Source organism: Puntigrus tetrazona, chromosome 7 (assembly GCF_018831695.1).
Source record: "Puntigrus tetrazona isolate hp1 chromosome 7, ASM1883169v1, whole genome shotgun sequence".
In the NCBI taxonomy this organism is placed as follows: Eukaryota; Metazoa; Chordata; class Actinopteri; order Cypriniformes; family Cyprinidae; genus Puntigrus; species Puntigrus tetrazona.
In genome coordinates, this window is record NC_056705.1 from 18979477 (window position 1) to 19006160 (window position 26684).

At 37.7% G+C, this 26684-nt stretch overlaps 1 pseudogene; it reads right to left on the reverse strand.

Annotated features, from left to right (window-relative positions):
• On the reverse strand, nt 1-24520 carry LOC122348204 (annotated as a pseudogene).
• Nucleotides 24521-26684: the final 2164 nt, after the last annotated feature.

The window sequence follows — 26684 nt, forward strand, 5'->3', positions numbered from 1 at the left end:
CTCTTAGTTCACATGCATTAATGTGCTGCTGTCTGAACTGAGGCAGGGGGAAATAGTTTGAATTTCATAGGAAAACTGACACAATTTGAAAGCTGAGACTCTGTTTAATTATTTCTAAAAGAACATAACAGAAAACCTTTATAAAGGTGGTATTAAATTTCACTATTATTGGGACTTTTGACTCAAAAGGAAAGAGCATGTCATGTATGTCAGTAGCATATCTACACCATAATATTCTTTGCCTTTATGCAAAACGGAGTCTTCACTTTCTCATCCAATACCATACAGGCATCAGGACAGATTGTGCAGCAAGGCCGCAGGACTGCCCCAACACATGCACAACATAATGCTACAGAAAAAAAGAACAGTGCACTCTGAAGCACTGCATGCACACACACACATACACACACACACACACACACACACACACAAACACGCACATCTCCCAAAACACTCAAACTTACACATACACATACAGTAGATCACAAAAACACATATTTGTTGGGAACAGTGTGTGTAGTTCTGCTTGGTGATGATGCTGACCATCTTGTGGTGCTTTTGGCTGTGGGTAAGATCTGAAGTCAAACAGAGCATGCTCACACAGAGCAACATGTCATAAGACACAGACAGACAGCGCTATTGATTAGAAAATGATCACATGACAAATTGGTGGATGATAGCAGGATAATTTTTTGAATGTGATCAGAAACGGACAATTTATGTTGTCGATGTGTGGAAAGGTCATCTTTAGTCTATTCGTACCGAACGGGTCAGGGGTCAAACTAGAACAGGTGTGAGATAACATGAACGTGTGTTTGTTTTTGTAACACTACATATGCTGACGTTAATTGACAGCCTGTGAAGCTACATAGCGTGTAGGGGCCTTATATTTGTCTAAGGCTGCTGTGAGCGGTACGACAGCGAAACAGGCATGGATCTCAGGTGGTGACCCTGGCATGGCCGTCTTCTGGGCTGTGCGCCCAGCCTAGCTGCAGCAGAGGGTAACCCTGTGTGCCATGCGTTGGGCCGGCCGGCTCCGCCCCTGACCTCCCTGAGAACATTCCGGCTATGAGCCAATCGGGTAGCATAAGGAAGACGGGAGAGAGGGAAAGATGGAAGGAGGTACAAACATAGAGACAGACCACAGGCATGTACAGTGGTGGAAGAAACGAGTAAAAAACAAACAAACAACAAAGAAAAACAGAAAAAAAGGGAAGATTAAGGTTGGCCCCAGGAGGCAGCTGTATGTGTGTTAATATGAGTTTGACGTAATGCAGCGTGGTGTGGAAAAAACTTATTTACAATATGTTAAAAGAGAAGAGGGTTGGAGAAATGCAACTTGTGGAAGGATCTGATCGTGCAGGGAAGGGTCTTTATCTGATACTCCCTGCCTCAGTTTATTTACATATGAACAATGCTGACGGTAGTGTTTGAAAGATAATAAAAGAACTAATGGAAGTGAAAGTTTTTCAGCCCAGTTAAAATGGCTGTGCTACACATTTAAGTACAAATTTGGTCTTTAACTGCAGTTATTAAACTGCATTGTTATAAACTGTCTGTTGTGGGCGCGCTCTGCTTGTCTGTATGTTCAGACTGTCTCTTTACTGTGTAATGCACCTGATGTATACATCTCAATGTGTGTGTGTGTGTGTCAGGCAATAGCCTCACACAGTGGTTACATACCCTTCCTCACTCGGGTGCCCGTGTTTGTGGATCGTCTGCCGACGTTCAGCAGAAAACACGGAGTGTCTCCCCGTGGCTCGCTTGGGTTAAAGATCTGGCCGTCCTCAGGAGAAATGGCTTGGTCTATGTGGGGACAATCCTCATTGGCCAACGCTGCTTTAGCTGCCTCACCATTCACTTTGGGATCTTCAAACACACAAGCACATGTAAGAAGAACATGTAGCCATGATGAAAGACCAAGACTGATGAAAGAGAGGGCTTGCGCAGGGCAGAGAGATAGGCGAGAGAAGGTAAAGGGAAGCCCTTCTAGTGACGTGGATGTAAATGTATGTTATGTACGCATACATTTAATTATTTTGGGGTTGCGAGCATACTCATTCAACAGCAAATGTAATATTAACATGTAAATGTGGTTTTATTAGTAGTTCTGGCCATATTTTAACTACGCTATTTCTAAATATTTAAAAAAAATTTATTTTTCCAAAAAATAAATTAAAAAATGTCTGAAAACCACTCAATTTACTACACATGCTTTTTCACTGGTTAGGCCACATAAATAAATAAATACCAATAATTTGAGGGTTCTTATTATTTTCATATGCAATTTGCGTATTATCTGATTATTATTTACAACTTGTGAGCATATTGCTAGCAACACCAAGGTCACAGGTTTAATTCCCAATGATATAATTTTTAAAAAATTGTCGTTTTTTTGCTTGTTTATTTTTTCTTTGCATACAAAAATTTTCTTCGTAAAGATGGGATTGAACCACTGTTAAATCGAATATTTAATATGTCCTTACTACCTTTCTTGGCCTTGAATGTGTCAGTTGTATTGCTGTCTTCTCCGAAGTTCTCCGATTTGATAAAAATGTCCTCATTTGTGAGGATAAACAAAGATTGTACGGATTTGACATGAGGGTGAGTCATTTTTGGGTGAACTGTCCCTTTAATTCATCCTGTTGTTTTTGATAAAAATGCAAAAAAGAAAATCTATCCCACGTTTTAACCCACATATGCATGTGAATAAATTTAGCAATGCTAAACCTCAGCACTACATTTGACCAAACAGCAGAGTGCAGCTCTGGTTTTGCTTCAAAGAAAGAAGGAGGAGCATTGAATTATAGCTCCAAGCCATTGCGTAATATATAGAAACAGCTCATGGCAACCAGCCTGTTCACCTGTGAGCTCTCTGGCAGCCAGAAGCTTCTGCTCACTCGATTTACACCTCATCGATCAGACCTGTGAGAAGTAAGAGCACTGCCAGAGCTCCTCGGAGGGAAAAAGCACTGGGAACTATCATATCTCCCACCTGGATTTTCCATTGTATCGCCAACACTGATTCAAGCACGTTCTTGCTAACATATTACTGTCAACAAAAGAGCATCTATCAACCTCTAAAGCAGACTTTAACATTGTGGTTATTCAGTGGGACATGAGTCCTGTTGATAATATTACATTGCTACATTTAATTAAAGTCTATATACAACATGTAGACACATATACTATGGTTTATATCAACACTGTGAGCCAATAAAATATCGATGCCTTCTTAAAAGGATAGCTCACTCAACGCAAAATGAATATCTGCCCCCATTTACTCATCCTCATCTTGTTTCAAATCTGTGCGACTTTCTTCTGTGAAGATATGTACATACTGTATATATGGTGGTTCTTTTACATGCAGTTACAGTATTTTAAAAAATATTTCAAAAATATCGTGTCCGTATAACTTGTGCACTATATTAGTCTAGCAAAGCATGAACAAACTAAAACTGGATCAACCCATTCACTGGACAGATGCAAAAGAGCAATTTGTTTAAGAATTGGGAATCGTAGTTCCTTAGGAATGCACTGAGGAGTCTGTTCCTCAGACAAAAGACTTAAAATATAGTCATATGAACCACTTTAAGGATACAGACAGGTTTTTTTTACTTTTATTACACTGAAAAGAGTGGCAAGCATGAAAATCGCACAGGTTTGGAATGACATGAGGGTTAAATGATAACAAAACATTTTTTTAGTGAACTACATTTTAATGCCCTCAGGTCATGTTCTTCCAGAGCATAAAACATAAGACTAAACACGATTCAGGCCATGTCTTATTATTTGTCAAGTCTACTACGGCAAGTGCAACCGAATAGAGAAAAATAAAATTTCTAAAGCAGAAACGTGGATTTGTAATTGAGTGGATTTGTGTTTATTTATGGTTTGTGGTGTGTGTGCACATTTACAGTTTATAGCTAACAGCACAGTGATATTTAAACACGCACACACACACACACACACAGGAAAAGTTGTGAAGTGATGCAAGCCTCTGTGATGGAGAGTCTGGTTAGGACGAGATGGGAGGAAGGATGAGATGACTCATCTTTATGAATAGTTTTGATAAACAGGCATTCCTCTCACTCTCTACCGTTGTTTTGTTTCTGTTTACACTCAGTCAAACTGCAAAAAAACGGTTTATCTAGTCCTGCCAATTTAAATTAATTTGATATACCTTTTTTTAACATAAAAAGATCAAAAGTACTGATATTTAATGTTTCTACAGTTAGTCTTTTTCAATAAATCTCTTTAATATTGACTTAATTGAAAAGCCGTATCTGAATGCTGATTACGATTCTGTAGGAGCCGCTATCCGTGGTTTTGACATCTGTCGCAGTCACATTTGAGTTGTCTGGGCACATGGATAATTTACGAACGGTGAAATGTATGGGAATATGATGGTAAAATACTACCAAATGTAGCACTATTTAATGTGATAACTAAAATCTCAAAGGCTTTCCCGCCGGTTAATGCAGAAAGGTTCATTCAATTCATCCTCTTCATCTAATTATGATCCTCAATTCAATGCTGTCTCTTTTCAAAGTGTGCTAAAACACGGTGAATGAATCATATAAATCAAAATGATCTATTTCAGAGTGTATCTTTCTTACAGCTGGACTTCTAGCTGCAGACTACATGATCTGTAAGTTATTTCCTCGAGCAGGAATATCCAGCTCTAATTCTGTATGAATGAGTACCTACTCACTCTAAGCACACAGACAGTAATTATTATTTACATATGAGAGGTAGAGCCCCAGCGTAGAGTCTGTAGTGAAGGACAGATCTGCTGGGGCCCTGCTGCACCTGCCCTACTTCCTCACTGCTATTTCTGCTCCAAACACCCTCAAATCTCTTTTTCTCTTCATCATCCCCCTCACTTTCAGCATTCTCCTCAGCACAGTCCTATGATATGAATAACAGCAGGAAGTGATAAACAACCTCAAGCATCGGTTCAGGGATTGGGCACATACTAATGTAAATATGGCAGTCCGTAAATGTTTTATGTTGTAATGTACAGAGTGCAGTTGTTTATGGATTAGTGAACGTTACAACTACATTCTACAAAAAATTCAACTTTAAAAAAGTCATGTAGCGACTTTCAATAAATCCATCTTTTCAAACTGAGGACAACCGAAGGTCTTATGCACCGCTTTATGTTCATGAAGACATGGTGTACATAAAAATATAATAACCTTAACTGTATACTGCAGTGGCCCAAAAGTGCACAACACAACATAAAAGACTACTTTTGCTGAGTTGTTGTCTCGTGCTAACTTTGCTGTGTTTTGGTTTGTTTCCATTGCGTAGTGCTAATCACGCTTTGTTGCGAGCAACAAAATGGAACATAATGGAAACAAGCCACAACTCAGCGAAATAAGCAAAAAAAAAAACGGAAAGAAACAACAACACAGAGAAATTAGAACAACACAATTTAAACAAGCCACAACACAGTGAAAATAGCACAGCATAGCAAAATTAGCGCAACACAATGTAAGCAAGTCGCAACACAACTAAATGAAAAGTGAAATTAGCACAACACAATAAAACAAGACACAATGGCTGTTGTGCTAATTTCACTGTGTTGCAAGTTGCTTACATTGTGTTGAGCTAACTGCGCTATTTTGGCTGTGCTGCTGCTTGTTTCCATTGTGTTGGGTTATTTTAGATGTGTTGTGTTAATTTCATTGAGTTGTGGCTTGTGTTGTGTCATGCTAATTTTGTTGTGTTCTGCTAATTTTGTATTCGTTGTGATCATTATAGGACAGATCTGAATACATATTGAAACTGAAAATACAAATACGCACAGCTTTTGGGAATTACACACAAAATAATAAAATATAAGCGTATTAAAATAATATTCTGATTGAGCCTAAAATATTGTTTCCCTGTTGTGCCTAAATCCAATTACAAGCAACTATTTATATCCAGGGGTGTTCTTTATATGCTGTACAATATATCAAACCAACCTATATGTTAATCATGTATAACGCAAAATATAAATATTGTCATATCTCCGAATACCACAATTTACAGAGAGCTCATAAAACACCATTATGCCGGATGTGTTAAGTGTGAGTGGACCGTTTTTAATAAAAATAGGGCCAAAAGCATAATGATAATTACACAACTCGTATTTCTCCCGAGACCTCAAAATTAGAAATAACTATACGACAGGGACGGATATAGGCACTGTCTATAGAGGACAGAGAGTTGACTCATCTCAAACAGTGACTCTCTCTCTCTCTCTCTCTCTCTCTCTTTCTGTGTGTGTGTGTCACAGATCTGCAGTGAGAGTGTTTGCTGTGTTTCTCTGCGACCGCGGCCAAATCAACAGATGCTTTCGCTCTATGTGCTGGTGATTCTTACGGTTCTCTGCCCAAAGTCAAATGGATGGAGCTGATAATCAAGGCCTTTGTGCCATCTGTAAACTCTTTTACAAGAGAGATTTAGAAAGGCTGCGCTGAACAGAGAGGGAGAGAGAAGAAAGGGCAGGAAGAATGAATTTTTTTTTGGTGTAGTTTATTATTTTATACTTTCAATTCAACTAGCAATAAATCCAAAATTTTACTGGATTCATTATCCAGTGGGCTATGTGTTTCTGTCTCATCTAAACGTTACAAATGAATCAGATGGACCACTTTTTCTGCTAAAAACCGGAGCAGTAATTAACAGTATAGGTCAAGTATTGATTTATATTGCATTTATCCTCAGACCATCTAACTGCGTGTGTGTGTGTGTGTGTGTGTGTGTGTGTGTGTGTGAACAGCACAGGAGTTGTGCAAGGCGAGTGAATGACTGCAGCTCATTGCAGAGTGCGATTCCTATTGTGTGGTTGCTTGGACACCGTTGCCATAGCAACAGGCTCTAGTGCAGTGTAAAAACACAGAGAATGAAATAATAAAGAGATTGTGTGAAAACATACCCATTTCACTTCATAACAAAGCTTTGTTTTTACTGGACAGAATGATGCATGCAAGTAGATACGACTCTCCTTTTCTAACTTGTGTAAATAGCTGAAACACTTAAGCTTGTCTCTAATGCTGTAATATCATTATTCTTTGAGTGAGTTCTCAAACTTTAGTATTTGTTACAAACTCACACAACAGCGATGTGATCCTCAGTCTTATGATCAATGGAAAGCGCGGTTTGGCCATCTACTCAAACTGGATTAATCTAGAGTTATACAAATGGGGGTCCACAAAAACTTTAAGAAGGATTTGATACTTTTTTTTATTACATTTACATAACAACACATACTCTTCTGTTCAGAAGTTAGAGGTTATTAAGATTATCTAATGTTTTGAATATTAACTAACTACTTTTTGTAAAATTATAAATGTCTTAACTGTCGCTTTTGATTAATTGCTGAACAAGGTATTATTTTATTTAAAATAATAACTATTACCCTAATATTTGTTATTTTATTTAATTTATTAATTTATTAACTTTTTGTCTGGTAAAAGTAAACTAAATTCACTAAACTGTTACCTAAATTAAATGTCGTTATAAGCAATTAATTATCATTGATTATGTTTCAGAGTGGCATCATAACAAAGAAATCATAATATTTGGTTGTTTCCTGGCATCAAAATGCTTGATTTAGATTTATTGGGGGATCCCTCCAGGCAGATTCACAAAGTGTCTCACACATTAATGAGAAATTCAGACACAGATAACAAGCTCATCTCCTCACTTCTCTTTTACAGCCAGTCTCTAAATGAATGCTCCAAATGAAGGCACTTACCACCACTTACTCGTGTTAAGAATGCCGTGGACAGAGTGGAGTGGGTTAAAATATCTTATTTATGCTGGTCTTCCCCTCTTACTGTGTCCTCACATCCACCTCTGAGTGTGTCTGGCTGACACAAATTCACTGCTTTTCCACTTTTTAATTTTACCATAAAACTAAACTCAAACTAACATGACAAATGATAAATACTGATTATGATTGTGTGGTTCAGAACACAGTATATTTGAAAATCACACCTCTTCTGCAGCTACAACAAATGCTATTTAAAACGGTACACCTCAGATTTTAGCTGGTAGTTCTGATTGCCCTCTCAAGTAAATCAGAAGCTCATGCAACAGCCTAAATGCATAGGTGTGTTTAAAACTGTGGACAAACATTTTTTCATGAAAGGAGATGTTTACATTTTATGTTTTTTCTATGCACATAATGTTGCATAAAATCTTTTTTATGTAATTTTTTTGCTTCTTTTGTGACCATAATTTTATTGGGATGGTTGATCACCTTAAGGCTACAACTAATAATACATTTTATATTTGATTAATTTGATGATTTTTTTGATTAATTGGATTAAAAAGGACTTTTTAAATATAGTTTTAAGAAATATATATAGTTTATATTCTAAAAAGTGATATTACCAAATAATTCAAAAAAATAAAATAAATCCACATTCAGCTCTCCTCTAAAAGATATAAACGTAAACAACAAACACAGATATGTGCATTAAGTGCATAAAAATGTTTAAAATATAAACATTATATATATATATATATATATATATATATATATATATATATATATATATATATATATATATATATATATATATATATATATACACACACATATATATATATATATATATATATATATATATATATATATATTTAAAAGAAAAATATTTGTCCAGACCCAGAGTCACTGTTTATTGACATATAAGTAGAATGTAATTAAGCTGAGCTGATAGACAAAAACAAAAGCAAGCTGTTGAAGGACTGTGCTCCTGTTTGTCTGAGTGGATATAATTGATCCTCACAGGAGTCTGATGGAAAAACATATAGATATGCAAAATGTTGCATGGGGTATTAGTCGTTATGCAACCATGGTGAAGACGTGTGTTTGTTTCTACGCGCATCTTTGTTAAGAATGCAGCGCGATGGGATTTTATAATGTCTCCAGATGGTTGAGCTGCATTTGAATGATTCCCAAATGAGGGATTTTGAAAACAGGTTACATGTGTGATCTCAGGCAGGTCTCGAAAGACTGCGAGGTTGGAAGGGAAGAAAAGGTGAGTTAAATCTCATTTCAGATTCTGTGACATTAATGCAGAAGGACGTTACTTAAACAAGCCTCCTACCTGCTCTGTTCATTTCTAAAATCTCCTCTTGGGCAGCGAGAGCGCAGTGGTCACTTTGTGGGCTGTGATGGGGTGAGTTCATGGCAGACTTGCAGTAATTGGGTGAGCCCAGCTGGGGCGCACGGGGAATATGCTTGTTCTTTTTCTTTGGTAGCTTCTGCTTAGCCATGGCTAGAGAGTAGTACATCCCAAAATTATTGACGATGACAGGCACAGGCATGGCGATGGTTAACACACCCGCCAGAGCACACAGTGCGCCCACCAACATGCCTGACCAAGTCTGAGGATACATGTCTCCGTAGCCCAGTGTGGTCATAGTCACGACAGCCCACCAGAAGCCAATGGGGATGTTTTTGAAATGGGTGTGCTCGCTGGCACGCGGGTCATTGGGATTGGCCCCGATTCGCTCGGCGTAGTAGATCATGGTGGCGAAGATGAGCACTCCGAGCGCCAGAAAAATGATGAGCAGGAGGAACTCGTTGGTGCTGGCGCGGAGAGTGTGTCCCAGTACGCGCAGGCCAACAAAGTGTCGCGTCAGCTTGAAGATTCGGAGGATACGGACGAATCGCACCACTCTGAGGAAACCCAGAACGTCCTTTGCTTCGGACGAAGACAGGCCGCTCAGGCCCACCTCCAGGTAAAATGGCAGGATGGCCACAAAGTCTATGATGTTTAGGGTGTTTTTGATGAACTTCTTTTTGTCTGGACAGAAGGTGACGCGCATGAGAAACTCAAAGGTGAACCACACCACACACACTCCCTCGATGTAGGTCAGGTAGACCACCGTCTCTGTCTCCAAATGAAACCTGGAGCTGTTGTCTTCAGGGTTGAAATATGTGCGGTTAATGATGGGGTTGAAGGCCTCGTGTGTCTCCAGGCAGAATGTGGTTATGGAAACCAGTATGAAGAACAGCGAGGCAAATGCCACCCACTGCAGGAGAGAGAGAACAGGGGAAACAAATGAGAAGGGAAAAACACACTGTTCATTTAAAAAGCCTTACGTTTGCATCCTTCCCAAAGAGGCAGGCTTAAACAAGCATCTTTTGAGGCATTATACATTTCTTTAGAATAACTTTTGCTTGATTTCATGCATCCTTATAGAATACAGTATTATAAAATATGCCAACCTCAGATTTTTAAACAATGGTGTAAGGATCTGTGTGTAGCCCGTAAAGCAATCTGAACAAATACAGAATAAACAAACAGTACTGGAAAAACACAAGCTAATAGTATAGCAACTGAATAAACAATTCATACCCAGTAGAGCAGCGCTTCTATTGTCATTTTGATATCATTGTCAGTTTCTGTTCATATAATAATATACAGATTACCTTTTAAATCAAAGGTGCATTTTAATGTTTAATGGTATTTATGACCCATTCTCTGTGTTAATTGTTAATAAGGTTAACCATAAAAAGTACCTACTCCAACAGTGTGATTTTCCGTATACCAATCAGACACAATCTAAACAAAACAGGTGATGATAAGCTAGAATGATATAAGCAGTGATTTCAAGAGCTAAGGACTCTTAGAGATGCTTTAAAGCATAAACAGCATAATCAACTCTGCCTGCATCTCACAGGATCTGGATCTTTTTTTTTTTTTTTTGCACATCTTCTGACTTGTTTACTTCTCTTTAGAGTTTAATGATATAAATTGCAGTGAAAATAGCAAAAATATCAAAAATGTATCGTTTTATTAATCTTTCAGTAGTTCTTCAGCTAAACAGATGTTGCGCCATAACTGTTTTATGAAAGGATTGGGAATTGAGCATACAAAATATATCACTTGAGCCAATCAATCGGTTCAGCATCAGTTACCATCAGTGACACAAGAACAAAAACCGGGTCAATACATTACACAAATGACATGCCATTTTTACATTCAATAACGTATCACATAACATATTGCATATCCAAAATGCCCCCCAAAATTCTGAATCATAAAATCAAATATATTTAACAATGTGAACTTGATATTTACTAGTAAAATGATTGCAAGAATGTATCCTCAAGCCTCCTCTTACGCAATTCGTTTTGTATGTTCGTATAGCACATGAAAAATTAGAGAAATTTAAAGCACAATGAGATCTCCGCCTGTTAACTTGTCCTTACATTTCTTTACAGGTGAGCAGAATGGTTCGCATGACGTGGCCTTGTGCAAAGCCTCCTACAGCAAGTCCCACGCATGAAGTCTTTCACCAAAACCTCATGCTTGAGCAACACTTCCGGTCTCAGAGGTGAAACTCAGTGCAGTAACACTGTAGGGCAGCATAAAGATCTCAGCATCGAGCTAGGTGTAACCGTTCAGTGCAGTGCAGACAAATATCAGGGAAAGCAAAAACTGGCAGATGGTGACCTCTGACTGACCTGAGGCCAAGGACACATTCCTTGAGTTTTTGAATCTTTTTAACATCTGGGTGTTTGTGAAAAAAAACCCAAAAAACTTCTTTCCATAAAATAATATTAAGAAGTACACCTGTTTTCAGCATTATAAATAATAAGACATATTTATTGAGCATATTAGAATGATTCCTGAAGGATTGCTTAACTAACTGACTGGCTGTTGAAAATATAGCTATTAAAGCTACGTTTTAATTTTGATTAATATAGAGACCAATTATTTTAAGTTCTAAATGGTAGAACTGGGCTGAATCAAATCAGTTAAAATTCATAAGCACAATTGCCATTAAAGCATCTGCAAATCCATTTCAACGAGGCTGACAGGTGGCTGAAGCCGAATGACTAGTTCATGCAACGTCCATGCTCAATGGCTTTGTCAGCACAATTGTTTGGCTACGATATTGATTCTTTTCTCTTTCTATTCAAAGAGACGAATTACCCCTGCTGGACTGTTTGGGTTTAGAATCATGTTACCCCGCTTACTGTCATCAAAAGATTTACGAGTAGTTACCCGAAACTCTCTCTTGGTCAGTAGATCTACCTCAACAAAACACACAACATTGTTTGCGAACGTATTGTGGTCTGATTAAAATGCTGAACACTCAGTATACCGCACAGTGCATTAATACATTTCTTTTTAAATAAAATATGACCTTCTTAAGGTTTCATGGGGTTACATGTTTGTTGGATTCAGGCAAATGGCAGAGTTTTCTGCAGTGACAAAACACTCAGCCCACATGAAACGAGCTGTTATTTTATTGCTATAATAAATACGAAAGTTCATATCACATTGTTAAAGTAAAACATCCAGCGTTTTTTGCAGACAGAGATGATGTGAGTAAATGACTAGTTGAAAAGTCCTAAGTGACCTCTTTGCCAAAGCATTTCTGCTGCACTGTATCTCAAAATTAAGAGATTGCAAACAGGAGAGACAGAAGGAAATAAAGAAGGGAAGAGGCTCATTCAATTGTCTCAGAAATAGCACAAAATCCTCCCCCTTCTCCCTTACATCACCTCTTACTCTCATTCTCTGGTTGTACCTCTCTTCCTGGAGATGAAAGCTTGTCACGTTCTCTTATGTAACCAAACACTGCCTAACACAGTGCACCCACATTTGGGACTGCGTCTGTATTTGTGGATTCATGTGTTTTTCGCGTCTGTAGGGAGGGCCTGGGTTTTGGGCTTTTCTTATATGGCTGTGAGTGCTGGCACTCCAGTGCTTTAATTTTTGGACAATAATAATGTCCCACTGGGGCTCGACAGAAAAGACAGTTGGGGAGTCCTGATTAATTCCTTCCAGTTTATGACCATCTGCATTAATTTTAAAGGCAGCACGTTCTTACTCTAAAGTGATCACATATTTTTGCTTGGTCAGGACCCTTTGGCATAATTTTTTTACGGCCATTTTCATGCGTTTTTTATGTTTCATGTGTTAAATATGTTTACGTTTTATATACACATTTATACTGTCATTGGAGCACCTAACTGCAACTATTCTAGCTATTCTTAATATTATTATTTAAATATTCAATGTATATTCTGCTTCAGTTAGCAAAGTTTCAGAAGTGAGTATCGGACACCAACATCACCGAGAGTACTTCTTTCTGTAAGTTACACCAGTAAGTGGCATCAGTGATAGTCTTAGTATATCTGTGAATCATTCATTTAAATGATTGTTTTTAGATTAATTCATGAATTAAATTGGTAGTGACTAGCTGCATCTGAAATCACATACTTCCCTACTATAGAAGGCATGCAAAAGTATGCAAAAATCAAAATCTACAGTTTTTATAAAATAGTACAAAGATAAAAGTACCCAGATAACACAGAACTTGTGTTGTGTCACGGTGTGGTTTAGTGTGAAGGAGCACTCGACGAGAATAAATAAACCTAAACAGTTTTACTCCTCTTCAAACAAACAAAATAATAATATACAGGTAAATAGGGAGGCAGATAGGTAGAACATAAACCACACGTATAAACCTCGTTTATCGGACCAAGGTGAACTCAAACACACAGGACTTAAATATACAACGTAAATACTTAATAAATGAGACACAGGTGAAGACGCTAAGACAATTAACTAAAGTAGGTCACACAGAACACATGGCACACGACAAAAACAACAACAAAAGGGAGTCCACGCGTGACATGGTGAAATAAAACATCAAATATTTTTTAGAATTACATATTTAAAAAATGCTTGTGCAGAGTGTGTGTAATTTCAGACACAGTGACTGCCTTCATAAAAAAAAACAATCACTGAATCAATTTTTCACTCAGCCAGTTTGTTCAAAAAAAATAGATGCAGTAATGAAACCAGAAAAAAGTACCATCTTTGAAAAGTTTGCCCATATTTTGATGTTAATTTTTACTACTATTTTGGATATAAATGAACCTAAATCTTTAAATTAAATTGATAAAATAAATAGATATTTAATCTGATATTTAAATAAATATTTAAACCCTGCAGTAGTAGATTCTGACAACACTAGTTCATTCTAGAGGTCAAGTATGTACAAAATATATCTTTATGGTATTTATGGTATCTTCATGGCTTAGAGAGGCACCAACAAACTTTAAAACTCTTTCCTCTAGGAAGCCATTATTTTTAATGCACAGGTCCTTACTGACAGGTTTGTGTTAATGCCAAATCCAGAGCACATGTCTGTCAGTTAACAGTGCATTAGCAGGTTTAACCAAGGACAGCCATTTCAAAATATGCTCAACCGTGCTATGTGTGTAAGTCTTCTATAAATTATGTATGTTAAAGATTTTAACAGAAAATACAAATACAAGACTCACAGGCAAGTGCAGAAAAAAGCAGAGGCATAAAAGGCTGTTGACCACATCACCACAAACTTCCTGTGTAGGTATGCTAGCATCCACACAACACAATTCCATTAGCTTGCAGTAATTCATAAATATATTTCACTCATGCCTAAGATTGCCCAGCTCCGCTTGTCAGTGGAGATGACGTGTACAGAAAGGAGGGATGTTAAATGTACATTACACACTGCTGTATGTTATGCCATTAACGTGCAGTGAAGTTCTCGACTCAAAGCACAAATAATTGGAAGATTAATGGGAAAGACGGTGCTCCTGGCCATTCTTGAAGGAGTGAGAGGTAGCAATTCTAAAACATTATTGTGTATTCAGTAAAACACACCACTGATATTAACCACAGTTAGGCCTACTTATGTTGACGTAATCATCTAATAATGAACTTCAAGCTGATTATAGTCAAGAAGCCTGTTGTAGCTGTACAAACTGACAGCAGTATATTTAAACTCATTCCATCACAAACCTCACTGTCATTTTTTACAGCACTTAGTGACAAACAACACCCAAAACAACACTCTGCTCTCCGAATGTAAACACAGCCTCTCCCTTGGCTTCCTCTATAACACTGGTCACCCTAAAACACCAACTACCAACACTATTTGGTCTGGTGTGTTGGGTTTCCTGTGTGTGCTTATTTTCATGGCTATCAGTGTAACAGCTCTTAATATAAAAGGAGCTTTACTGTATGATATGTATGAAATTTGTGCACCAATCTGTTTGTTTGAGTGGCCTGCTGGGCATTACGTAAGAACACTGGCTCCGCCAACAGTGTGAATTTGGGGTGGGACTACCTATTTAAATGGCTTTTAACAAAATATTATTTGAGCTTCCTTTCATACTAAGGAATGAAAAAAGACATTTTGGTAGATCTACAGATTCAGCAAAGCCAACTTGTAATAACAGTGTAAAGTGGCCTATTCGACATACTCTTTTAAAATGCTGTGAATATTGATCCACAAAAAAAAATGCAAATGTGTTTGTTTTTTAAAAAGCATGCAAACAGAAGCAGGATTCAAAAGCATGGCCTAAAAACCTGTCACTGTTTCTAATTTTGATGCATGCATGTTATTTGTTATAGAAAATAAAAATGATGCAATATATTTGGTAAGCAAGGGCATCTTCATATCTCTCAATTTTGCATGTTTTAAAAAAATAAATAACTTAAAATTACAAAAATGCACATTTTTAGTTTAGAATATTATTTGGGGTTTTTTACATTGTTTTGTGTTTGGTGCCATTGATGACACAGTAAATAAACGTGACAAACTTTAATAGCAGTGACAAGCTCGGTGGGAAGCTTTAAAAGCTTGTCGTTCATCAGCTTTGTATCTCTTTGCATTGTCACCGTTAAATCTCAAATGACAGCATTGTCCAAATGATTATTAATGGGGCAATCCCTATCAACACAAATAACAACACACTGACTTTTTAAATAAAGAAATAGCATGCATTTATCCACATGCACAAGCGTTAACTCCATGATAAAAAAACACAGTCCATCTCAGCAAATGGTATATGTTCATGACGATTTCCCTATTAATCTAATTTTCTTATAAGGAACAAGGGCCTCTGCCTGACCTCTTCAACATTTAGTTGAAGAGACTATGAAGAGAACAAGACTATGTGCCAGTAAAAAAACAAAACATCTTCTATGTAGTAATATGCATGCTAATAAAATACGTTTTAGCGTAATTTGGTTTAATCTGAATGTCAATGTCCAGTGGCTTCGTCCTGTTTACCTGTGACAATGATTTTATCTCTCCTCTATGTTCAAACAGATGAATTACTTCTGCTGTATTGTTTTGGTTGAGAATCATATAACCTTGCTTATTAGTGAAAACAGACTGCCCTGCCTCAATAAAGTGAGCCAGTGGTCTGACTAATCTGCAAAGGAAGCAAAAGAGTCAGCATACCATAAAGTCCATTAAAAAGGAAAGGTATCAGCTATCTTCTCTTGTTTACACAAAAGCCTATCGGCTAAATGCATAATAAGCCACCCCTGAATGGCCATTAGAACATCCATTTCTGTGAGGCTGACAGGTGGCTGAATCTGAATGACTAGTTCATGCACTGTTTAATGGCTTTGTCAGCACAACTGTTTACCTGTGATATTGATTCTTTTCTTTTTTTATGTATTCAAACGGATAAATTAGCCCTGTTGCACTATTTGGGCATCATGTGAACTCACCACAATCACAGGAACAAAGGTCGAAACTCAGAACAACAGACAGTGGTCTGACTAATCGAGTGCATTAAAATGAAAGGTATCAGCTATCTTCCTTTGTCTTCGCAGATCCGCTGCCACATCTCTCGCAGCGAGGCCTCTTCTCCAGCCCCTCCTGCAGCACTTTATACCCCAAGCTCTCACTGTGTGCTTTGTTTTAAGCTCTGCTTAATGTCTTGTTCTATTCTGGGATCTCCCTTCAGGATAAAACGGGACTTTAAATCTACCATGAATTCAAAGGCTAGATTTTAAATTAACACGGGTTTTAACAGGTTGTTTTAACAAGATTTATTTTCTTATTCCCAAATATAATACTTAATGTGGATGTTAATATTGTTTTGAAGTCATAACATGATATTCTTTAAGTAAGTGTGTGAAAATGACACTTTATTAATCAAAACTCTGTACATTTTGAGTGAAGAAGAAATTAAAAGTTGTGAGAGTTTTACCAGTGTTCATTTCTTTTGGAAACTGCAGTGCTATGCACTTACTGGTACTTATTTAATAGCACCAAGGTATGTTTATGCCATGAGACCAGGTAGGTTGCATCAGTACATCGTATTATTAGTCATTTGATTGTATATAGTTACATTCCTTATAAAGGAGAGCAAGACGTTTTTATTTTTCAATAAAATATGCTTTTAAAACCGTTTAAAAGTACAGAAACCAAATCCTCTAGAGTTTAAATACAGCTCCACCTGCCTTGAGCAAAATCCACCATAAATCCAGAGCTCTTTGCATTTGGGTGCCCCAGTTTGAGTGTCTAACACCCAATTTCCGTGGCCCATGGTATCAAGGCTATTCACAGTTGCTGGGTCTCTAGAGCCGCTGCCCTGCAGCTTTTTAAAAGGGTGTCCTGCTCTACTTACAGCTCGTAGACAGAACTGGGGGAGAGGGGTGGGAGGGCGGTAGTCACAGGGTGTCCTAAAAATTAGGAGGAATGGGACAGGAGTGTGTACATTACAGTAAATGGCGCCTTGTAATTCTTTAAATGTTCTGCATGATAAGAAATACCTTACTCTGTCTCTTTCTCAGCAGATCGTTTTCAGTAGAACACGCCGGAGGTTAGCCGGTACGCTGTGTCAAGGTACTCCACCCTATCTCTCTCCGGTAATTAAGGGGGTCTGGGCTCTACTCAGCTACTGAAATCTAATTAATGTTAATCACTGTAGGCTTCCTCTGGGGCTGACTTCTGTTCTGCATTTACATAGCAAGAATCAGCTGTACTCCAAGGATCTTCTGCCAGTTCAGATGAGAGAAGTGTAAGACATATCAAAACATGTAGGCGTGTCTTATCACTGTCTTATTATTGCCCCATAACTATTTCATGGCATTCAGTGTCCAGTGTTTTGGAATACAGAGAAGAACCTTTTACCATAATGAAAATGAGCTTGTAAACAAATGACTCACTAAGGGGGAGAGAGAGAGGGGAATAAATACTAAGGAGATAGAAAGAAAGAATGAAAGAAATGTGCCTGTGGCCACAAGGCAGATAGAAAAGTCTTCCATTAAATAAAAATGAACCCAGGGATTGGGAAACCTCTTCTAGTCCTGTTTCAATTTTTCATGCTGACTTATATTACATAAAAACATATATTACATAAACCCAGTTATGCGTATGTACCAATAATGCTGTGCTACCATATGTTCCCAGTGTCTTAATCTGTCTCCAGATATTTCAGCATTTATCCATCTTATTTTTTATCCACCTTAAGAACAACGCAGTGAGGCAATTGTTAAAATCAGCGTTTTCATGATTCTGGTAATAAATCTGATAACAAATACGTTTTTTTAAAAAATCATTCAGCATAACATAATGACAATAGGCATTACAATCAAAACAGATCCCAGCATGTTTTTAAGGAGTTTTTGTCCTGTGAAGGACACTTTGTGCAAAGATATTTTGTTTAATTGGACATTTTCAGTTTAAAAGCTGGACCAGGCATCAATTAAGTCCCTTTCCATTTAAATCCAAGCTTAATGACTCAGCATAAAACAACAACAAATCACACACAGACTTGTTATACCTGAATACTTCTGAAACTCTGGTACCCCAAGTCCTCAAACATCCAGCACATGTAGCCAGAGTGTTATCTGGTGTCCTTAACTTAATATGACAAACATCACAATATTTTGAATGCATTATTGGGCACAATGTGATGATTATTTAAGGGGTTTAAAAACTTATTGTAGTGTGTTACATTGTCAGTGTCACATGATCCTTTGTAAATCATTTAAATAATAATTATTCATATTTTATTTTAAAGAGAAATCTTTAACTTTTGATCAATTTAATGCATTCTTGCTGATTAAAAGTATTAATTTCATTAAATTAATTTAAGAAAAATCGTATCGACCCTAACTTTTCAAAAGTATTGTACATCTGAAATACTTTATTCTTTGTGCCTGTTTACTTTTTACCTATGTGGATGAAATATTTTTTTATAAATTCTAAGAAAATACTTTTCTCATAAACAGGAAAAAAATTTCATGTTTAAGACATTTCAGAGTTCATTTACCTCAGACATGATATAGCATAGTTTATGCGCACATATTCGATTGTTCTTATCCAAATTATTATATATATTTTTTTTCAAATAGCCGTTCTGTGAAGTATAAGATTGCTTTTTGTCCTTATGTGGATTAATGTTCTTAAAAATATGAACAGATTTTCTTGTTTTGCTTTTCAAAAGAGGAGAGAAAATTTTCAAATGTTTGACATAATTGAAGAGTCATGAGTTTTTGATAAGAATTATAATTACCGAAAGTCTTGATAACAGATGTTATCATCAGTTTTTTCTGTGGGTTTTCTTTCCTAAATGATTCATAAACCCCCTTCTAATGTCTCTATGGCAACCAAATAAATTTGATGAGCATCTTCCAGATTTCATGCTGTTCAAGCTAATCAGGTTTAAAATGAAAGTCTGCCCCTCACCATTTCCAAACCCTATCACCCCCTACATACTTTTTACATAATACCTAAATTTCCTCAAGATCAGTGTCATACCGTTAAAGCCAGTCAACATTACCCTTTTAAACAATAGCATAAACAAGCCACCTGAAAGCCTGATTTGTTTCTAATTAGGCTGTTTTGAGATCTGCCAAAGGGCATGTAGGACAGTCCTGTTGTGGAGCGAGCGATTTAGTGCTTTCTGCTTTGTTTTTGTGAGAGTATCAGGGTTATGGCTGGAGGGAGTCTGCTGAGGTGAAGGTGATAATGTGAGAATCCTCCCTCTCTGCAGGTACAGAAACAAGAGTTGGAGGTGATCTTGCTGTGACAACAAACTCATCACAGCCAGACCATGGCTGAAGATGAAAAATATACAGAATGCTTTGATTTGGTTTTTATTTTCTCACCTACCACGGCTTTTCAAGCAAGTGCACAGTGTATACACATATAACTGCATGACTAGCAGAAGACAAAATAGAGTTGTCTTCGCATACTTGATTTCAAATGATTTATGTAGCAACAAAATGAAAACTGACAGACTTTTCCAATATAGTATTATAGAACCAAGGGCTATTATATATATATATATATATATATATATATATATATATATATATATATATATATATATATATATATATAGGTGGCCCTAACTACTCTGTACTTCAATATGAAGTTAAATCGAGTAAATTGAGTCCTCACCTTTTTTGATTTTCCACTAGCCTATAATTAGATGTATATGTTGCTGCTTCCGTTTCATTGTTTTATTGACCAGATTTTGTTGTTTCCACAGTATTTTATATTGAAATCAAATACCACTGTTTACTGTAAACGCTGTGGATGTCATTGATACTTTAACATCCCACTGTAATCTTTTAACTGGATATGTATTTTTACAAACCCATTGACCGAAATCAAATCATCTTTTACCAAAGCAAATGCTGCATACCGTAATAGAACTAGTCTTTTTCATCTAATCACATTTCAAAATTACCACTTCTTTTTGTATTTTACCCTTTTTTTTTACAAGTCACATTTGAATAAAAGTATCTGGTAAATAAATACATTGTTCCTTAAATTGTGCTTTAATAGCTGACCAAATTGTTCTTTGTTAAAAATGTTGTTGTTAACCATGTGGGAAATAGAAAGAATTGCATTGTTTCTCACAAGACATGCATGTGACGAGATAACTATAAAGCCCTAGCAGCTACCATTCCCACATCCCACATTGGTGAGGCTTCCATTGGGAGAGCCTGGGAGGAAAAAGGAAGTCTGGGAAACATGCCAATATCCTCATCCAGGAATGAGCCAGCAGGTGCATTCACATATCGACCAGTGCATTAATTACCAACACTTTTACTGTTGTTGTACAGGGCAAGGCCCACTGGAGCATGTAATGGCCTAGATGTCCTCCTGGGAGAATGGGACATTATGGGAATATCGCATAGCGGGCTCTTGGAAGACACATGAGTATGAGCCATATTTTAAGCAAATTGCCTTTATTATTTGTATATCTGATTGCCGTGTGAGTGCGTGGCACGTTTTGTGTACCCAGTCAGCTCTCACTTTCTCTAACAAGCTTGAAGATTTTTACTTCATTCCAGTGCTTTATTCATTTATTGGCTTGCATTTTGTCGCTGCATAAACAAAACTTCATACTAAATGATGGATTTACAAAATAAACTGTCTGACACAGGGGCAAACATGTACACAGACAAATCATCATCCGAAAGCCTCAAGAGAAGTTTGCCGCGTTTTCTGACATCTCATGAGGAAGACCAGCTTTCATCAGTTTCATTAGAGCTCCGAAAGCGTTGCCATGACAACTTATTCCCAAGACATACACTGTAAAAAGCAGCATCTTGCCTGCCAAGGACATGAAAATATCAGGTGCCTTTGGGAACCAGCACAAACATCTGCCAGATGACAACAGGATAACAACTCTGTCTCTCTTTCACTCTTCTGATCTGTCTTTGTCTCTCAATCTCATGCTCCCACACATATGCAGTAACAATAAACATAAAGATTGTCTGAGGCATGTCCATTGTGTGTTGTGTAAAGCCTGCAGTTCATTCAGATGTATGACTCATTTTTTTTTTTGATTAATTCAGATGTGCTGAATAGCTGATTCACTGATCACTGAAAATGCCATAAGGCTGACTCGCTCAGAACTGATTCAGAGCTCTTCACAAACACTTCAACGCGTTATTAATCAATATACAAGTCGTGTCAAAATGCCATTTTATAATAAGCAAAGCATTAATATCCAATTAAATTTAATTTGGTGCTTCGTTTTTTCATCATCCAAACGAAGCGACATTTGACAAAATGTCAAAGCGTGCCGTCTTTAAATAGCAAATAAAACAACGCTTTGTAAATATTTTTTGTTACTATTAAATGACAATAAAATCTGCTGGTACTGTATGGTCAAAAGATGTATATTTTCGTAAAGGCACACTTGAACACACCCGTCTGCTTTGAGAAGTTCAATGTGTTCTAATCACAGAAAAAGTTTATTTGATTCATTGATTTCTGCCATAAATCCATTATACTTCTAACTGTACATCGACATTCCTCGACTCATTTATCAGTGTTTAGTAGCCTAGGGTGCAATACCCAGATCTTGGCAGTGGTCCTGGTCCATTTTACTTCTATTAAATAGGCGTAAAACAAACAGGGCAATCTCATAATTGTCCAAACCAGACTGGCCTTGTAATTGACATACAGAATGCATAAAATCCTCTTGACCCCATCTGACTGACGCTTTTATCTAAACTAACACTGATGGTAGACGCATTTTATCAGTTCTGGCATTCCCTGTGAATCGAAAGCAAGACCTTGGCACTGCCAGAGCCTTGCTTTACTGTTTCAGAATTCAACAATTACCGTACACGTTACAAAAGCTAATACCCACCGTAAAAGTCTGTCAGGACGGGAAAATGCTTAACGCATCCAGCATCTCAAGTGCTGTCACTCAGACCTCCTGAGCAATGAGATGTTATCGACCTTGTGTGTCTTATCTCAAAGCAGCATGGGCAAATAAAGAAAGAAAAGCCTTTGCTTTGTGATGCATTCTCTTTAATGTTCTCCCGGAGTGATTAATTTGTGCACGAGCACACCCGCGGCAGGGAATGGAGCTCACGGAGCGTGGCACAGCAGTATTGCAGTCAGAGGAGCTGTCGATCAATGCTACATGCAAGACGCCTGGAATGACTGCACATGTTTTCCCCAGGGTGACCCAGTTTAGTTGCTTCAGTTTGATGTATCACTAACAACGCTACGGGCAATGCAAGACTTATAATTTCATCAAACACGCAGTCAAATATATAGACAACTAGTTGCTTTTTCTTCTTCAAAAAGCAACGGTATATTGTGATCAGCTTTTCAAAAACATGAGTTTTTCGTGAGTCAAATAAAGATGAAAATAATGAAATAATAATAATTGAAAATAATAAAAAAAAGGAGAGGTCCTTTAAAAACAATATTAAAATACATATCAAAATATCTGTTTCATGCTATATATTTCAGTAGATTTCATGCATCTTAAAAATGGTTTATACCATTTCCTATAAAAAAGAATAATTCCAAAAAAAAAAAAAAAAAAAAATATATATATATATATATATATATATATATATATATATATATATATATATATATATATATATATATATATATATATATATATATATATAATCATTGTTAACATTCTTTTGGTCACTTGACAAAATGGCTCCTTGTAAAGATTACTTTATTTAGACAAAACATCTTTTCAAAGAATCTTAGTCTTTTAACGGCACATTTTCTCTTTTGTGTCTTGACAGTTGTTCACTATATGTTTTTTTTTTTTTTTTTTTTTTTTTGCTTACTTTATCTGCATCGATTGCATATGAATATATTTTTTAAATCTGCTAGCTGAAGTAGACTTTATTCACATCCAGTGCAACACGTGCTTACCGTCAGTGAACAGCGGGGCTGCCGCTTTAAAACTCGTTCATTACTCACCCTTGCATATTTAGAGGAATACGGATCTTCAAAGAGCGCCCAAACACGACGCTGCCAGCGTTGCCACAACCCTGCACCTTTTGCGTCAGGTGAGTCGCCGAGGGCCAGGCGTTTAGTCATCTCGAGTTCCTCGTCTCCGTCCCCTGGATCAGCCAGACCTTCCGTGTCCATCTCATCGTTGCCCATTTCAGCTGGCCCTCCACCGAAACTGTCCAGAGCCTCCTCGGCCTCCCGGTGCTGCCGGTACGTCATCCAGCAGCAGGGTTCCACGTCTGTCTCGTCGATCCCCCAGAAGGCCAGCTCTTCTTCATAAAGAGGGCCACAGACATCGGCGGGGCAATGCAACTTGCCAGTCCTGTAATAATTGAGAATGTGTGCGAAAACTCCAGGGTGGCGATCAAAGAAGAACTCGTCGATCTGGGCGTCATAGTCGAAGTGACTGTGGGCATCGGGCTCGGCGAGCCAGGCTAAACGAGTGCCGGGAGAGTGCGCAAGGTGCTGCGGTAGGTCTGGTGTCGAATCCTCCCACGTTAATCACAACACGGTCTTTCTCGTCGCCCTGGCCCATCTCGTCGCTTAGGCATGTCTCGAGCCCGGGCCAGGCATTACAACGCTGAAAGACCCGGAGGATGCATGCGCGTAATTGTCAGGCAACGGAAAAAAGAGCGTGAACTGACTGGACGCAGAAAAACAGGTGCGCAAAGGCAGCTCAGCTGCAGGAAAGCGCTGCATGAGCGCTGGATGTTCTTGTCAGGTGAAGAAAGGATCGCCTCCAGATATCAAGAGAAAAAGAGAGAATCAAGACGTTTAAATGAATGCAGAGGTTGTCATGAATTTGGGCTCCGCACCATGAGGTCCGGAGGAGGTGCGAGGCTGATGGCTTGTGGTGCACCGCTGGTGGCAGATGTGTGTGTGTGTGTGTGTGTGTGTGTGTGTGTGTGTGTGTGTGTGTGTGGTTCTGAACGGACAGCTCCAGCGCGCGCACTCCTCCTCTCCAAAACGACGACACATGCACTGCCCTGATTCCCAGTGGACGCCTTCTCAAATCCGACAAAAAGTAAAGGAATCGAGGCTCACTGGAACGGTCACATTTTAAGCGTTTTTTCGACGTAACATCAGTCGTTTTCTTCAAAGCGTATCCAAATGCCCATTTTCACACGCAGGTTGTTGACAAACACGACAGACATCACATCTAGAAAAATGCTTTGCCACTGAAAATGTTGCTACACTCATACAGGAGACGTCAGGTTTGAAGTGGCAGAGAACAGGTCCTTTAGAAATCTTCTTTTGTCTCCACAACGTCCAGTTTGGCGGCGTCCTCCTGTGATTGTTCGGAAGTGATCGATCGCATCCTCTTTATTTCCACCAAATGAATATTTTCAGTCTGCCTTTCGGCGCGTGCCTGTCGACGGGAGCGAGGCTCGTCATTCCTGCGGAGAGACAACACGAGCCTCCTCTAGAGCCCGCCGACGCGCATGCGCAATTGCTGAGTGGATGAGTCGACGCGTGCACTAGATCAGATATTGGGAAGGTTTTAGACGGTGGAAAGCTCTGTTCAAAACGTCATGCAATATTATTCAAAGACAAAGCCTGAAAAAAGCGCTGCGCCATGCTATTCTTTCCCTCATTATGCAGTTCCTGCGGGTCTACGAGAGCCTATAGGCACGGCTCGGTAGACTATAGAAAACACATTTGCTAAAATGAAAGTCCAAACGAAATGGGGAGGGGAACCCTCTATATTTAACTTAGGGACAAATAAAGCAGTGATTTATTTAATTATCAAATTAAACTGCAGTGCTTTATTATGCATGCCATTTATTACTATTTATTTGCAAATAGACTGTACTCGAAGTTTATTTGATTTTGGTAACAACTAAATTGTTGAAAACATGTTTAAAAAATGTTTTGGATAGTCTACAGTTTATGATATACCCTTGTGCAAGTAAAAAATTATTCTTAAAAATCTACTAATATTAATGCGAATCTATATATTTATACTAATGTAGGCTACATGCAGAATATCGTTCTATTGCTTGTCAAATAACTATTAATTTACACACTTCTGTAGTCTTTGAAAAGCATCAAAATAACTTGAAACTGTGGAGCATTTTAAAACGCATAGGTTACTATAACAACTGTGTAATCAATCATTTGAAGAAATCACATTATTGATGACTAGGTCTGTTTTCGCTTCACGTTTTGCTGTTTCTTTTTCTAATCATCATTCTTGACAACTTCAAGGCAGATTATAGTATGTGCTTCTTCTCAGAAAACGCATTAATGGGATTTATCCCAAATTATCCTGTTCTGCTGAGGAGGAAAAGCAATTAGGCTTCAAAGAAAGATAATGTCCACTCACTCACACTGGTGGGTTGTTGGTGCATGGTCCCATGGGCATCACCTCCACTGTCAGAAACCCATTAACTCTTCCATGCAAGAAATGATCAAAACCTTCAATCGCTTTAGCGTTCATCTGCTGCTTTTAATAGCATTTTAAATGATTCATAATCACAGACCTTTTTTATGATATCATAACTTTTATCATGATGCATAATGGTAAAAATGGAATGAAGTTAAATTTGTGCAACAAGAAAGAAGTCATAATTAAAAGAGCTCTGACATTGTTTTAGTAGGCGAACGTATTATGTAAAAAATTTATATAAAATGCTTCAACAAAAACCGTATTGGCTGTAAGATTGGCTGCAGATATAACCTTTCTACTGGTCACTATGTTAATCGATGCTGTAATGTAGAATATTAGTGACATCTAGCGCCAGAAAGTGGTCTAACAGGCAGGACTTGCACCTTTACTGAATTTCATGACGATGACAAAATAAATGTATTAATTTATTAATTAGCTTAGCATTTTTAAATTTACATGCAAATAGCCTCCACAGAATTTTCCTTTACATACGTATAGCATTGTGCTCATTGCTGAAAATGTGTGCGACTATCTGCGGCATTTTGTATTTGTAAGTTTATGACAAATAATTTAAAATGTGGACACTAAAAAATTAATTGCATAAACTTTATGGATAATAAAGCAGTGTTTATTATATTTCATTTCCAATATTTCACGTGAGAAAATTAAAATGTTATGTTTATTTTGCATGCGAAAATGATTGCGATGCAGTCGCACAGCTCTC